We start from the raw sequence: 15,399 nt of genomic DNA, 5'->3' as shown, positions 1-15,399 counted from the left end.
CACAATATCAGACACAATCCTACATGAATGCAATACATTTTTCTGGGGTATGTACCACAGGGAAGCGACCCAGATGATCTTCTGTAAAAACTGCTCAGCTGCAAATCATGGCAATACTACACAAGATTCGTTAACACCCAATAAGCTGCAGATCATCCTTGCTACCTAAATGAAGTCCCAGAATGGGACCCTGCTTGGTCTCTTACTATATTGAAAGACTATTAAAAAAAAGCAAACTAAATAGAAAAGGAACTACCACTCACTCAAAAAGGAAGACCACTTCAAGAGGTAAATGTCAATCATGTCCAAAGAATCACGCATTACTTTTGGCCAAATATAACAAGAAAGAGGTCCGCACTAGAAATTAGATACTCGTATGTTCTTTTACCAATGAACCAAGTGATAAACAGTAGGCTGCCTTTATAACATTTCGGGAGGCCTGTTGAAAAGCACTTTATGGTAATAAAGGAAATCACATAATGCCATCAATGGCTGTTCCTTTTACACTCACATACTACCCACAATTATACCACTCAACCTGCGAACACTGAAAATGGGTACAACAACTCAAATAGTACAATCAGCCAAAATCTGACATTTAAATTAGCCTGTCATCTGAATCATACCTCTTAGCAAAAGAAATCTGGACAAAGCCAGACATAATGGGGGGGGGGGGTGCAAAGGCCCAAAAATAGGAACTGATTTTAAAATACTGTTTTTATTTTACATTTGTTGACTGGGAAAGTCCGACTGGACAAATATCCATTTTCAGCGGAGGCCCGGGGAGAAAAACTCCAGTAAAATTTAAAGGTTCATACTAGGCTATCTGCCCTAGGGCATTTATAAGCCTAGCCAGAGTGTGTTTGACTTTCGCCACCCATTTTAAATTAATTGTGCTATGCCCTTTTTCGAGGTTAGTATACTGGGTCTCTGTCAGTGACACAGAAGTGATACCAGGGGTAAACCTACGATCTCCAATCCACTCATCAAGATTCCTCTTGAAGACAGTCAATGAGGGACTCTGCCTAACCTGGACTGGGATTTTATTCCAGAGTGAAGGGAGCCTCTGGGTTATGAATCTGTCCCTCCAGCATGTCCCATTTATTTCAGTGCTGAGGTTCAAGTCTCTCGAGCGCGTAGCTCGATGGGATTTGGATTTTCTGAGGTGCAGCATGTCCATTAATTCCGGGTTGGACATGGCTTTATACATCAGGCACAGATCGCCTCCGAGCAGGCGGTATGCCACTGAGTAGAGCTGGAGTTTCTTTAACCGGGCAGCATATGGCATCTGTTTGAGCCCTTTTGATCCTCTTGGCGAGGTACTTTTGGGGTCTTTCCAGTTGCTGCAGGTGTCTGGCAAGGTACATCCCAAAAGGGGCATTGTACTCAATTATGGGCCTGATGAGGGATGAGTAAAGAGGCATGATGACCTCCCTTGATCTAGATGCGAATCCCTTCATGATTAGGTAGGCTATATAAAATGTTTTTCTAACCACTTTGGCCACGTGGTTGTCAAATGAGAGATTGCTATCAACTTGGGTCCCCAATTACTTCTTCTGTACTTAATGGATTACCACCTATGTGGTAATTTGTGGGCACTTTGTTTTTCCCAAAGGGGATGACTATACACTTTTTGGCATTTAGCTTGAGGCCATGGCTCTAGCACCAGTTGTCTGTTTCTATGAGGCCCTTTTGGAGGATGCTTGTGTCAGCTGGAGAGTCGATTATGGCACCCAGTTTGCAGTCATCTGCGAATTTGGTCAGCCACAGTCCTTCCGTGTTGGCCTGTACCTCTGAGAAATATATACCGAACAAGAGACGTCCCAGGACTGAGCCTTGTGGGACGCCACTTGTAACTGGTTTGGAGTCTGACACGGCTCCAGCAATTCTAACGATGTGGGTTCTGTCCTTGAGCCAGTTTGCAACCCATCTAGTGACATAGGAGTTTATATTTAAGCTGGTGAGCTTATCTATAATGCCCGAGTGGGGTATTGTATCGAAGGCTTTTGCGAGGTCCAGGTAGGCTGTGTGGACCACCTTCCCCTCGTCAATGGCTTTGGTGACTGTTTCAAAGAAATCGACCAGGTTTAAGAGGCAGGATCTGCCCTTAAAGCCGAACTGGGTAGGATCCAGTGTCTGTAGGTCCCCAATATCTTTATTTAGGAGGTCCATGATGATACTTTCCATAGCTTTGCAGACAAAGCTAGTCAGGCTTATACGGCGATAGTTTCCAGGATCCGTTGAGGCACTACCTTTGTGGAGAGGGACCACTGTTGCTGTACGCCACTCTGAGTACATATCCTGTAGTTAAGGCTGAGACTGAACAGTAGTTTTATGTCTGGGTTTAGCTCTTCTTGGAGTTCATGTAGGACGCAGCCTGGGACACCGTCCGGTCCCATTGATGCTGTGTTTTTTGCTTTGGAGAGGGCAGCTCTTACCTGAGCATCTGAGATGTCAGGGGGGCAGCACTCTGCTGGGATAGATATTTGCCCTTTCGGTGGGGGGGGGGGGGCGTTTGCACTGAACCCATCAGCTAGGATGTTGGCAATGTCTGTGGGTTTGGTGTATTTGTTGTCATCCTGGACTAATTCTGAGCATATCTGGGAATTCCCACCCAGGTTCCTAACATAACTAAAGAAAGCCTTGTGATTATCTTTAGTGTCCTGTGCAATTTTTCTCTCGAAGCTGGCCTTAGACGATTTTATAAGTGCCCATAGTTTTTTGCTAATACTGATCAGAGATGCCTTCCCTTTTTGGGATTTTGCTCCATCATGTAGTAGCTTCCTCCTTCTATTGTATAGTTTGTTTATGCCTGGGATCCACCAGACAGGACGTCTGCCTTTGGAGGATTGGGTCTTGGTTTTATTTGGGATTGCATGATCCATGCATTCCTGAAGGTATTCATAGAATGATTTTATAAAGGATTCTGCGGTCTGGGACGTATTTTTCACAGGCCTGGGGGCTTTGAAGGATTCCACCTCGGTTTTGAGGAGTGTGATTTGCTTTAGAGAAGTTTTTCACTGTGGTTTTCTGGGCAGGGGGTGGGGTCGGGATGTGAATATCCAGTGAGATTAGTTTATGGTCTGATCTTACCAGTGAGGGATACACTTCTGGTCTGGAGCATAGAGTCCCCATGTTGGTGATGATCAAGTACAGTATGTCTTCCCCTCTTGTGGGAGTGGTAACAAGTTGTTCCATAGCATTTGAGTTTATAAATTCTTGGAACCTTTGGGCTAGGGTGTTGGAGCTAGAGTAATGCTCCCAGTCTATGTTTGGGTAGTTGAAGTCGCCCAATATAATGGTGTTTGGCGAGACCTTCATATTTTCCAGTGTTCTCAGGAAGGCAGAGTGGGGTTCCTGGGTTTGGGAGGGTGGTCTGTAGCAGGCTATAAACTGGAAGGCAGTTTTACCCACTGTTAGTTGCACATGGATATTCTCTGATGCTTCGTGCTGTGCCACCAACCTGGAGGTGCAGGTATCTTTGACGAATATTGATACTCCCCCTCCTTTTGTGGTTTGGTCCAAGTTTTGGGGGCGAAAAGCATGGTATGAGGTATAACCTGGTAGTGCTGGGGTGCTCTCGGGAGCCTTGAACCAGGTTTCTGTTACTGCACAGATATCGATGTTCTCCATGCTAAGGAGAGTTTCGAGTGCGTGCATCTTGAGGTTTAGACTTCTGGCGTTGAGTAGCATTACTCTTAGTTTCTTATCCCTTGTGATACCTATGGAGGTGGGTTTGCCTTTTGAGCCTTGCCTAAAAAATGCACTATGGGGGTAGCAAGAGCCTTTGCCAATATCCGAAAGCCCAGGGGTGACAGGTGCAAGCCATCCCTAGCGAAGCATCGTGGCTTGTCGAGCATGTCATCCCAGGCTGACAGGCATTGGATCCCCTTTGAATGACACCAATACTTAAGCCAATTGTTGAAATTGATCATCTTGTCTTCATATTGTGGCATCATTCTTGGTGAGAGCAAGATGCTACTCAAGGTCAGGGTCATACCGGCCTGGGCTACATGCTCAGAGAGCTCCAGTCTCTTTTCATGTAGTCCAGGGAGGTATGTCTCAGGTCATTCACACCAGCATGGACAATGACAGAGTCATATTTGTACTTGCCTTGGAGTGACATGAGTGCTTGTGTTATGTGGCGGATCCTAGCACCAGACTGGCAGCTCACCGTGACCTTCTCCTTGTTCAGCCTGGTGAGCGGGACGTCAGTGTGCCTGACGATAGAGTCACCTATTACAAGTGTATCAGGTGTGTTGTTTAGCCTTAAGGGCTGTGACTGTTCAGCACACTGGCTTTGTGAGCTATGTGTTGCACGTGTTTTGTTTTGGGGTAGCAGTTGCCTGGGTGTCTGCTTTGGAGGTCTCTGCTGCTTAGGCAGATTTTTATTTAGAGCCTCCGAGTATGTTTGTGTGTGTTTATGTGTTTGGTTTGCTGTCGTGGTAGGTCTATGTGAGACTGGAACTGTAGTGAGTGTGGTTTCCTTCTCCTCCTGACTGGTTATGCCAGTACTGAGTTGAGAGAGCTTAGCCTCCAGTTTGGCTATATGGTTGCATCTCGCACATGTGTTGGAATTTGTTGGGAGGAGGAGGAGGAGAGGGTTGTCTGTGTACATGAGGCAGTTGTAACATTGCCTCAAGATTCCCAGATTCACCAGCTGGACCGGAGAGGAGATTGACAACTGACCTTTGGACATGCTAGAATAGTATTGGGAATTCCTTTATAATTGAAAAAAAGGGCCAATGGGGAACAAGGTACTCACCTTTGGACATGCTAGAATAGTATTGGGAATTCCTTTATAATGGAAAAAAAGGGCCAATGGGGAACAAGGTACACAAGGGGAGTTTGTGAGGGTGTAGTGCTTTTAATTTTTTAGTGCTGACTTATATAATTGCTTTAGTGAGCAAGTGCCAGGTAACAAATGCAATGTGTTACAGGTAACTTAAATGCAAAAACGACAAACAGTAACTTTCTTTCAAGTGAAACAAGGAAATAAGTACAGTAAGCAATGCAGATATCACTAGGGATCCACAGAAGTGCTGAAAAGCCGCGTTTTAGGTGGAATTAGCGTTTCAGGGAAATAACAAGCAAACAACAAGCATATAAACAAAGCTAGATTCAGCAGGCCTGGATCTAGTCTATGCTACAGCAAACAAGGTGTACCAATTTCAGTAAGAAGCAGTTCAAATATGCAGGCACTATAAGCCTTTAACCAGAAATTCCCAGCTCAGAAGGGCAGAGTCCAGCCTCTCCTCCCACAAGAGTGCAGACCACGAACCCTCTTAATGTAAAATAACTGGCCTGAAGCCCAAGTGCTTAAACCAGAATTAATACACTTTTAGAATAACAGACACTGAGCGCTCAATCAGCAGTTCCCAACTTAGAAGGATGTAAGCTACCTGTTCTGCTACTACAGTGCAGACCACATACCTTTTTAATGTAAAACAACTGGTCTGAAAGCCCAAGTGCTTAAACTAAAAGGCTTTGAATGAGTTACACCAAGCAGTAATAAATACAACTGAGTACTTTTAAGATACGCAAAAGCAAAATAAAGTAGGAAGAAACACAAATACAGTAAAAGCAGATAAAAAAAAAATGTAAGTGGAAAGAGAGAAAGGAGTAGCAGAAACTAAGCTGACTGGCCTTCTCAAATGTTCTCCCTGTACTGGGTAGAATGAGGTAATGACACTAGACTGGAAGGAGGGTCCCAGATCAAATTTACACTAGTTTATATCATCAAGCAGATATAAACAATGGTATTTACATTGAAATAAGGCAGAAAAACATTAGAAAATAATCTGACAGTTCATAGTACAAGCACTTAGTAATTTATATCATTTACAGGCATCACACATCTAATAGTCAGTCGTTTGCAGACGTTCATACAATGTGTTGTGGTACAAGCAATATTTTGTAGGTATAAACATTTGGAATATTATAGATAGATTGATAGATCTAATAAATTATTAGAGTGGGTTCTCTGAAGCTATATTACAACAGGGTGAGATACAAGACTTGAAGTATGGCTATGCCATGACTGTGAGCTCGTTTTACCATGGGGTGAGACAGCACAGCCAGTTGTTCATGAAGTGGGTTTTAGGAGTTTTTTGAAACTGGGTTGTGGAATTATTGGATGATAGTGGGCAGGTAGGGCATTTCAGAGTTTAGAAGTAGCTAAAGAGATATTTTCCTACTTCACTGTTGTGATTGGTGACTAGGAGATTTAGGGTGCTAGATTTCAAGGTTCTTTTTGTGGTGTGAGGGAGTATAATTTTTTGGAGGGGTGGGATTTTATCTGAGGAGTAGTATAAATTGTGTACTAGTGACACCTGATTGAGTTGTAGTAGAGGGAACTCAAACCAGTTTAACCGTTCTTAGAAAATTGCTAGAACAATGGGATTTGTCTTAGCATGCATTTGTCTGAAGGACTGGAAGTCTGAAATTCAAATGGATGCCATTATTTAGTGATTTCATTCCTCAGATCATCCCAGTGATTTGCCAGAAAAACAGACTTTATAAGGAACAGACAAAAAATAAGAGGCAGAAATCTGGACAGTTGACAGGTATGTTAACTGAATAGCACAAATCTTCCCTCTTCCGACAGGACTGTGGGATACTGTTTAAAAACAGAAGTTAAAAAAAAAAAACGAAGCATGACAAAACAAAGCAAAAATCTTATCAAAGATAGTGCACCATTTGTAGATTGTATTAAAACATACTACAAAAATCTACCTCAGAGTAACTTATTACTGCATCTGACAAAGAATTATATGTTGGTCATAGAGTCTGATTTCATGTGTACTGAACAGCTTCAAAATCAATGGGTAAACAGTCCTGGGTCCTCTCCGGTTAGGTATCTACTTTTCTGAAGTACAGGCTAACACGGAAGTTCTTTGCCTAATGAAGTTTGCAGATGACTGCAAACTAGGAGCCATAAATGAAACTCCCAACGATGTGGACATCCTACAAAAGGGCCTCACTGAGACAGATGCCTGGTGTCAAAGCCATGGCCTCAAGCTCAATGCCAAAAAGTGCACTGCCATCCCCTTTGGTAAAAACTCTGTACCCATGAGCTACCACATAGGTGGTAGTCTACTTAACACTGAAAGTGTGAGAGACCTTGGGACACAGGTGGACAGTAGTCTCTCCTTTGATAATCCCATCGCCACAGTATTCAGGAAATCCTTCTACGTGGCACACCTCATCACACAAGGTTTCTCATCCAGGAAAAGAAAAAAAAAAAAAAAAGAAAAAAAAAAAAAAGGCATTGTTCCCCTCTAGGGTTGCTACCTTTTCAAATGCCCAAAGTGGGACATTTTTGGTACAAACATCAAATTTTTCAGGGTAAAACATACCCACGGCCAGTACAGAGCACAGAACTTCACTTTTTTGCCTAAATAAAAGATTATTCTTGTAGCATTTTAGTTCCTTATTCTGTTTGTTAAAGCATTTAGGTGTTTCAGATACAGAATAACTGTTTTATGCAACTATTACATAAAATATAGGAAATTATTTTGTCCTAAAATCTCACGACATTTGCCATTTTTTCAATTTTTTTGCAGGACACAACTGCCCAAAGAGGGACTGTCCCTCACAAAGTGGGACATGTGGCAACCCTATTCCCCTCTACTCGTCACTCAGACCAATTAGAGAGTACAATGCCCCCTTTGGTATGTACCTCACAAGACGTCTACAACAACTGGAAAGGCCGCAGAAATACCTCACAGAGAGGATTACCGGCCTCAAACAGATGCTCAATGCAGACAAGTCTCAAAAAACTCCAGCTTTACTCCGTCGCATATCGCCTACTCAGAGGCGATCTCTGTCGAACATACAAAGCCATGTCAAAACCCAGAGCTGTTGGACATGCTCCACTTAAAGAAATTTCAATCCCTCCAAACTACACGCTCTAGGGACCTAAACCATGTCACCACAATAAACAGAACATGCTGGAGGGATAGATTCCTGACCCAGAGACTTCCCATACTCTGGAACAAACTACCTATCTATGTCAAACAAAGCTCCTCATTAACAGTCTTCAGGAAAAATCTTGATGATTGGATAGGAAATTCACCCTGGGATCACCTCTGTGGCTCTGCTCGACAGGGGCACAGGGAAATATTTTTTTGGGTGGCGAAAGCCAGGGTAACTTTTTGGCTAGGCTTGTATAGGCCCTAGGGCCGATAGCCTAGTACCTACCTATAAACATAAAAAGGTAAAGCGGAGATGTCTGTCCCACCCACCCACCCCACAAAAAAGGCAGACCTACTGCCTCATCTTTGACTTCAAATATGTCAAAAGAAAATTAAATAAAACTCTATACAGTCTCAAAGCTCCAGTTTATACCCTTGCACTTCCCAGACTTGTTTGAATTTACTACATATCCCTACAACTTCCTGCATATCATCCATGATTTATCCCTAATAAATCATCCATGATTTACCCCTAATAAATCATATTTTTGCCTCATTAACCATTTGGTGCTTTAAATTCAACCACAATAAATGAAAATAGTGCAAGTGTATTGAAACAGTAGCAACAGCACTTTCTGGTTCTCTTCTGATAAAAATCTAATACAATAGGCTTCATCTAAATGTAACAAACATGCAAAACTGCTGGATAAAGGATATTCAGTCTCATTAAACTGTGGAAAAAAAACAGTCTAAGTAGAGCCTGCTGAGGTGTACAACTTTTTTTATTAAATAATCTGCGGTTCTTGACGACTCCTATAAACTCTGACTGCAAAGTTAAGGTTTGCAACTTTAGAACTTTTATCCCCAAGCTTCCAACTTAAATGAGGTCCGTGCAGTCCACAATCATAGCAAAACAAGTTTTCATGCTGACTTTCTGCCACAGCAGGAAATGTCAATCTGCATGCCATACAGTGTGACCCATATAAGTAGTTTCCTGTGCTTCGGCAACTACTGGCATTAACAGTGAATAAGGAGCTAAGAAAATCGGATTGAGAATATATTACCTGACAAACTAAATCGAGACCTAGGATGACCAAAGGTGCTACTTCCTTCATAGATAAATCATTACACTGTCCCCATACCCATATCGTTCAACTATGCACAAGTTTTAGGAACGTCTATAATGAGTTCAAAATTTCGTTCCATCCTTCCAAAACTGAAGTACTTTTAAAAGTGGTGGATCACTTGTCAGTATATTTCCAATCATTATTTTGCTCCAAAATTGGAGAAAAAGAACACGTCAATTCAAAGTCAGTTTTTTAGGTTTACAGCACTACTAAAGTGTGCCTATGACTTGGGGCACTATCACCAATTATTATTTTTTGTTTTCTCTAAAACAAAATGGGACAAATTGACAGTTGTGCCCCAGTTACCCCGTCAAGAGTGAAGTGCTTAAAACCGTAATTTTGATTCCTTCTTCAGCTGGCACTCCTTGTTCTAATTACTCTTCGTTAATCCTTCACTGGTATAAAAAAATTGCATCAGTTAGATGCCTGCTGCTAGGAAACTTGTGTTCTTCCGCACCCTGCATAATTAATGAGGAAAGACACGCGGGCCTAAGACCCAAGCCCAATTCCCAACCGCGAGAAGTACCAAGCAAGAGTTAGGAAATACAAACACTAGGAATCCTATTGGATGCCGTGGCTGTCAATTAGATTAAACTTTTTTCCTTCCCCACCTCCTGTTTTCTTCTCTCTGAAGGGACCAGTGGCAGAGTTCAAGCAGGATACATAATACGCAGTCTGTCGCCGTTTATTGTCATTGTCCCTTGGCACCCACACTCAAATCTCCTAATCGTACATAAAAAAACTCTATCACAAGGAGAACTACTGTCTTTACCAAATCATACAGAATACTAAATGTTCAAAAAAAATACGTGTATAACAAAAACTTTCACACGCATTCCTCTGAAATCATTAAATGGTTTCAAAACAAACTACATACATAACTCATTGAAAGAGCCTGTTTACATCTAACGAGACTTGTATTAATAAACTTATTTAAGGAAGACGTGACCGTGTTTTTCCTTCAAGAAATAAACAATTACATTACCAGATGTTTATCCTATAATCTATTCTTTACAGTAGGTGCATCAAATGTCATGGCCTTTGCCACTAAAATTTATGAAGGACAATTTTCATTCTCAAACAAAACAATATACCCATTACTACACAGAGATTACTTTTTCAGTTCAATAAATGCTAATTTGCTCTGTCTTTACTCCCACTGGCTTCCATTTGCATTTCGAATTCCACAGGTTACACCAATCGCTTTTGTAGAAACTGTAAGCCAACAATAAGCCATCTATGGGTACTCTGCATATCAACAGAGCAGAACGAACATAAATATAAATACAAAGCACTAGCAAGTTAAGAACTACCCCAGACCAACACCACTCTAACGAATACTACAATAAAATACTGAACTGCAAGGATTTGCTTAATAAAACTCGGTAAAACAAACAAAACAAAAACTTAGCCCACTCACTTTGACGGTTCTCGTTTTTGTAGTGATTACCATTACTTAACCTATCACTCCAACCAATCCTTAAACTAGACGTGTATATGTAATACCTAATCACACCGAGCTCAGTTTTACAGCAAACAAGGGCTGATTGTCATTCTACACCAACCCCCATACATAGCAAGTCTCCATACCCCACCCTTCTGGCTTGTAACGAAGTTATCTATGCAAAGCGTGATACATTTGCCAATACCGTAGCTCAATATTGGATTACAACTGTTAGCAAAATGTTTACAGCTTTCACGTTACCAAAAAAAAAGGAAACGTAAATAAAAGGAGCTTCCAATATACAGATGTGCCACCACTTCTTAAATATTTCAATGACATACAAGACGACGTATCTTGTGTCTAAGATGTGCACTTTAAACACAGAAAAACTGTTAACCTTTTTTACTGTCAGCGGTGTTTATGAACAATGATTGTGTCTACCTTCAAGTCTACCGATAAAAAAACTGTTCACTTCAGCATCTTTAACGAGTCTTCCAGTTCTCACGATAATGTAACCAAAACAAGCACATAATTGGGGCAGTACTGAACTAATGGAACGATTCCAACAGCCCCCACCCCCCCATCATCAATGACTGTTTCTCTATTCCAGAGGCTACATCCAAACCATCACCCACCTTCATCACTGCACCGCAGAGCATTCGGCTTAAAGGAATGTAAACGTCTTTGTTTCTAAATATGTCACAACTCTTGCAACAACCAAATGTTTTCCGTCCGCCTACCCACGGGAGGACGACACAACGCTTAAAAGCATAACTGTAATAACGTAGAATAAAAAATGGTCTTAAATTACTTCATAACCATTATACACATTCTGGGAAAATGCAGAAGAAAGTTATACCCCCTCCTTTCTTAGTCCCCAAATTATTCAGATTAACCGTTAACGAGACCAATACGAGTTCTTCCCACCGTTCCAAATTGTAATCCAACTATTAACGTGGCGCGATCAGACACCTGTATTTCTGTTCCTCAGATGATATTTAATCCGTGGGTACGGTATATATAAAAATGCGTTTTATATCTATAGCTTACCTTGCCATACAAAGGGAAGGAGCTGAAGGTGAAACCATGCGCCGAGTGCAATAAGGAAAGAAGTACACATGATTGACTGCGCCAGCTCCATTTGCACTGAGGGGGAACGACTGAAAAGCCAGCTGCGAAATAAAGTACTTCATCTGACATTAGTCTAATCCCTTCCAACATGCGAACAAACACACTAATCAACGTAAAACAACAAATGTTGAAAATGGTTTCAGATATAAGAAAATGCGCACAAAATGAAACTGAAGACAGGGTGTCCAAATGCAATGTATATTGCTCCCCCGGAAAATAATGGTATGATCTTTATGAAAGCGAACACACACACACACACACACACACACACACACACACACACACACACATTAAACTCAATACTACTGTCTCATCTACACAAAGTTGGAGGGTGACTGAAAATAATTACTCAGACAAGCAGTGCTTGGTTAATAAATTCATGTGTTCTCATCATGAAAGTTTTCCAAGAACAATGTTGAAATGTGGTTGTATTACTTGCTACGTTAAAGTCATGCATAAACATGCTCTATTACCTGCTGACCTTTCTATTTGCAAAACATAACATTTATTATCCCCTCGCATGTATTCATTTTTATTTATTTGTGACATGTTACTAAAATGGATGAGGGATGTTTCTCTCCTTGGCTAGTGGTGGACACAAATATAGTCATTCTTGATTGAGACGTTCTGGACAGGAGGGATTCCAATTACAAATGTTTAAAAATAACTCTTAATTTGTTGCACTCAAAATGTCTGATACAGAGAGACTGGTTATACATAAGAGAAAATTGTTTGAGTGTGACATTCCTAATGCGCACACATCAAACCGCAGTCTTCATATGTGTAATCCTGTCATTTATAGGGTAATTTAATACCTCAAGAATTGGTGGCTTCATTTAATTTTTTATCTTTATTTTGTGGCAATACCTTCTTTTTAGACATTCAGTCTTCTATTACCGTAAACGAAAGCATTGGTTATCTTTAAAATAAAATTAAGTTGCCACAGTTAGTAATTAACCAGCTTTGTCAACCCCAGCAAAAGAATGTTATCTTTGGCACCGAGCCTTTTTTTAAAACACTTGTGTATTACTGAAGAATATGGTGGCTGGAAACTCAAGCAGGCAGGCATATTGGCTTGAACAGTAATCTGTTCCTGTTGTAATGCATAGAGAAAAGCTCTAATATCATCCTCCTTCCCTTTACTGTGTGCACTGAGTCCATGAGGCCACGTCAGTCGCGTAGATCCACGGAAAATGAGTGCCTCAAAAAGAGGGGAAGGGCAGCGTGGCAAAAGAACATACAGCAGGCTAGTAAAAATCGGACAGTTTGGGCAAGTATGGTAATGAAACATTTTCATTTTTTGAAGTTGTAGGTGTTACAGGTCTCACGCAATTGTGTGATGTTTACTTCTAGAATGGCTCAGTGGGATGGTTTCCAAACACCTACATCGCTGTACGTGTGGAAACCTTGTGTAAACTTAAAAGAGCTGCGCACGGCAAACAAAACTGTTAAATAATGGGGTCTTGGGGAGGAGGGGTCTGATTTATATACAAGTTTCTAGGTTTGTGATAACTGAAACTTAAAAGGAGGTAATTAGTAAGGATTTTTGATACTCTCCAGTTTCCGTTGCCTGTTTATCCCATTGTGGTTTCTTCGTTTCTTTATCTTAAAAGGATAATTTTTAATATACATATTCGTATGCCTGTGTGTGTGTGTATACAGGGATCTGTCGCTAGCAGCAAGACTGAACTTACAGCATCACTAGCAATGCCAGTTTACCTTCATAAATGTATCAGTTTCGTATTCCTCTTTCACTGTCAGAAAGTAAAAACAATTAATTTACCAAAATGCAGTCCATAAAAGACTCGCACATGTAACATTAAGAGCACATTTTGCAGACCACACTCATTTATTTTGGCACATTGAACTTGCACGCTTGTGACTGCCTAATACTCTGTCTCGCATTTGTTAAATGTATTTGACTGAAAAGGGCATGCTTTGCACTCGATTTTTCGTTTGCCTTTGTTGAACTGTACACATGACCTAATTGTCTGCACCACTGTCATGACTCCATATAACAGTTAGAAGGCTGCCATCGATGGCTGTGATGTCAGCAGCAGTGCGCAGGATGATCTAATTTATTTGCAGTTCTAAGCCCACTGCGGATTAATGCAAAAGATCGCTTTTAATACAGTCGAGCTAATGGCGTTTGTTTGTAACGAATGTAGAATATGTCAAACCAATAAAGAAATGCGTGTAGTTACGTTAATTTGAACTTTTGACTTCCCAAGAAGCGGCTCTGCCAACACTACAGAGTTGCTATTGCTATACACATAAAATACAAGGAAGGCAATAAGGTGGGTATGATCATGTAGTAGCCTACACGGTCCAAATGAAGTGATGGTTATTCACGTAACATAGATTACTGCACTCCATTCCTGTTCCTGAAATAATGAACGTGTGGAAAATATTATATAGCAATAAACATGTTCAGAAGTCATCAGCACTTTTTTTGTGTGTGTGTGTGTGTGGGGGGGGGGTAATGATATAAGTTTTACAATTGTTATTCCAAAATTAACAATTAACACAAAATAAAGTAATTCAGGAACTGAAGACATTTGGAAAGTTTGTGGTATATAAAAGGTAAAGAAATATGGATTAAATTCCAAATGTCAGTCATGCAAAAATGTTCACGTACGGATATGCTGTCCTTTAAGCATAAATCTGTTGCACTGGCCTAGGTTATCGTGGGATTTTCAATGATTGACACAGTCACCCTCCTGATGAAACGCTGAGCCAGCGATCAGTAAATCTCAGTGCAGCTCATATCTCTTATCTCTTGGATTATTGTTATTATGCATTATGTTCAGCAATTATTATGTTTAAAATTAATAAAAAAAGTTAAGTTTTGCCAATAGTACCTTAGGTCGCTTTTTTGCACTAGTGTGGCCCTTAAAAATTAAAACAATGGCACATAGTTAATAAATATGGTGCAGTTTATTTGTATGTGTCATGTTTTATCTGTGACTGTTTCTCAGGAATACAGGTTGGTGCACTCCTAGCTGTCTTAGTGGGTTTGCTTTACTGTCATTACAATATTAGACCATATAGCCTGTGCACAAAGTTTATATGATAACATGGATGATGCCATCTAGTATAGTTTTTCTAAAAGGAGGTATCAAGAATTGTCATAAGCAGTGTTTTGTGCTGCTTTCAGTGCAATATACTTTTGGCATGTTCATTTTTTAATTTTAAGCAATTTTAATATTTATTGTCAATGAACTTTTAAAAGGTAAAGCAAGATGTATTGGTTCGACAGCAAGTTCGTTTTACATTTATCAAAAGTAAGTGCAGCATTTTGACTTACAGGAATAGTCTTTTAACATTTAATGTGTTTAATAAACTGCTCAGAAATGACTCAGATCCCAAAGATGTGTTACCAGTGTCTACAAAGTCTTTACTATGACTGCCATAGACTTAAATCTTCAAAAGCACTGCCTTCCATTCTTAAAGGTTTGGTATCATGTGGTACAGACCTCTTTTTGTAGAAAAAAAGCATGTATGAGTGTGTGGGTTTGTATCCTGAGAGAGATTAGCATCCTGTGTGAGATTCATTTCCTGGCTTATACCCACTACGTACCAGGATAGACCCTGGCTCCTCATGAATCTAAACTGCTGAACTGGATTTAAAGTGTCAAAGAATTGCATAATAATACTTTTGTTATTTATGAAGTATGTATGCCTTAATTTGCATTTTTTAGTATTATTTAGCAAATTATCTGAGATAGTTTGTCAGTCATCAACTTTACATCATGAAAAGATCCCCAAAATTAAAAAAAAA

The 15,399-nt window shown here is 40.5% G+C and overlaps 1 protein-coding gene across 4 annotated transcripts in view; it reads right to left on the bottom strand.

Annotated features, from left to right (window-relative positions):
- Positions 1-11,612, bottom strand: part of ZNF516 (zinc finger protein 516) — a 1,134,205-nt gene extending 1,122,593 nt beyond the window's left edge. For all 4 annotated transcript variants that reach the window (XM_044067104.1, XM_044067106.1, XM_044067108.1 and 1 more), the window contains exon 1: positions 11,538-11,612. The gene's annotated coding sequence lies outside the window, so the exon portion shown is untranslated. The remainder of the gene's footprint in view (positions 1-11,537) is intronic.
- Between the last annotated feature and the right edge of the window lie 3,787 nt (positions 11,613-15,399).

The sequence above is a fragment of the Protopterus annectens genome, chromosome 3.part1 (assembly GCF_019279795.1).
Source record: "Protopterus annectens isolate FY-2018-M chromosome 3.part1, PAN1.0, whole genome shotgun sequence".
Lineage (NCBI taxonomy): Eukaryota > Metazoa > Chordata > Ceratodontiformes > Protopteridae > Protopterus > Protopterus annectens.
Note: the sequence above shows the minus strand (reverse complement) of the source record. Positions and strands in the feature narration are given on the sequence as shown.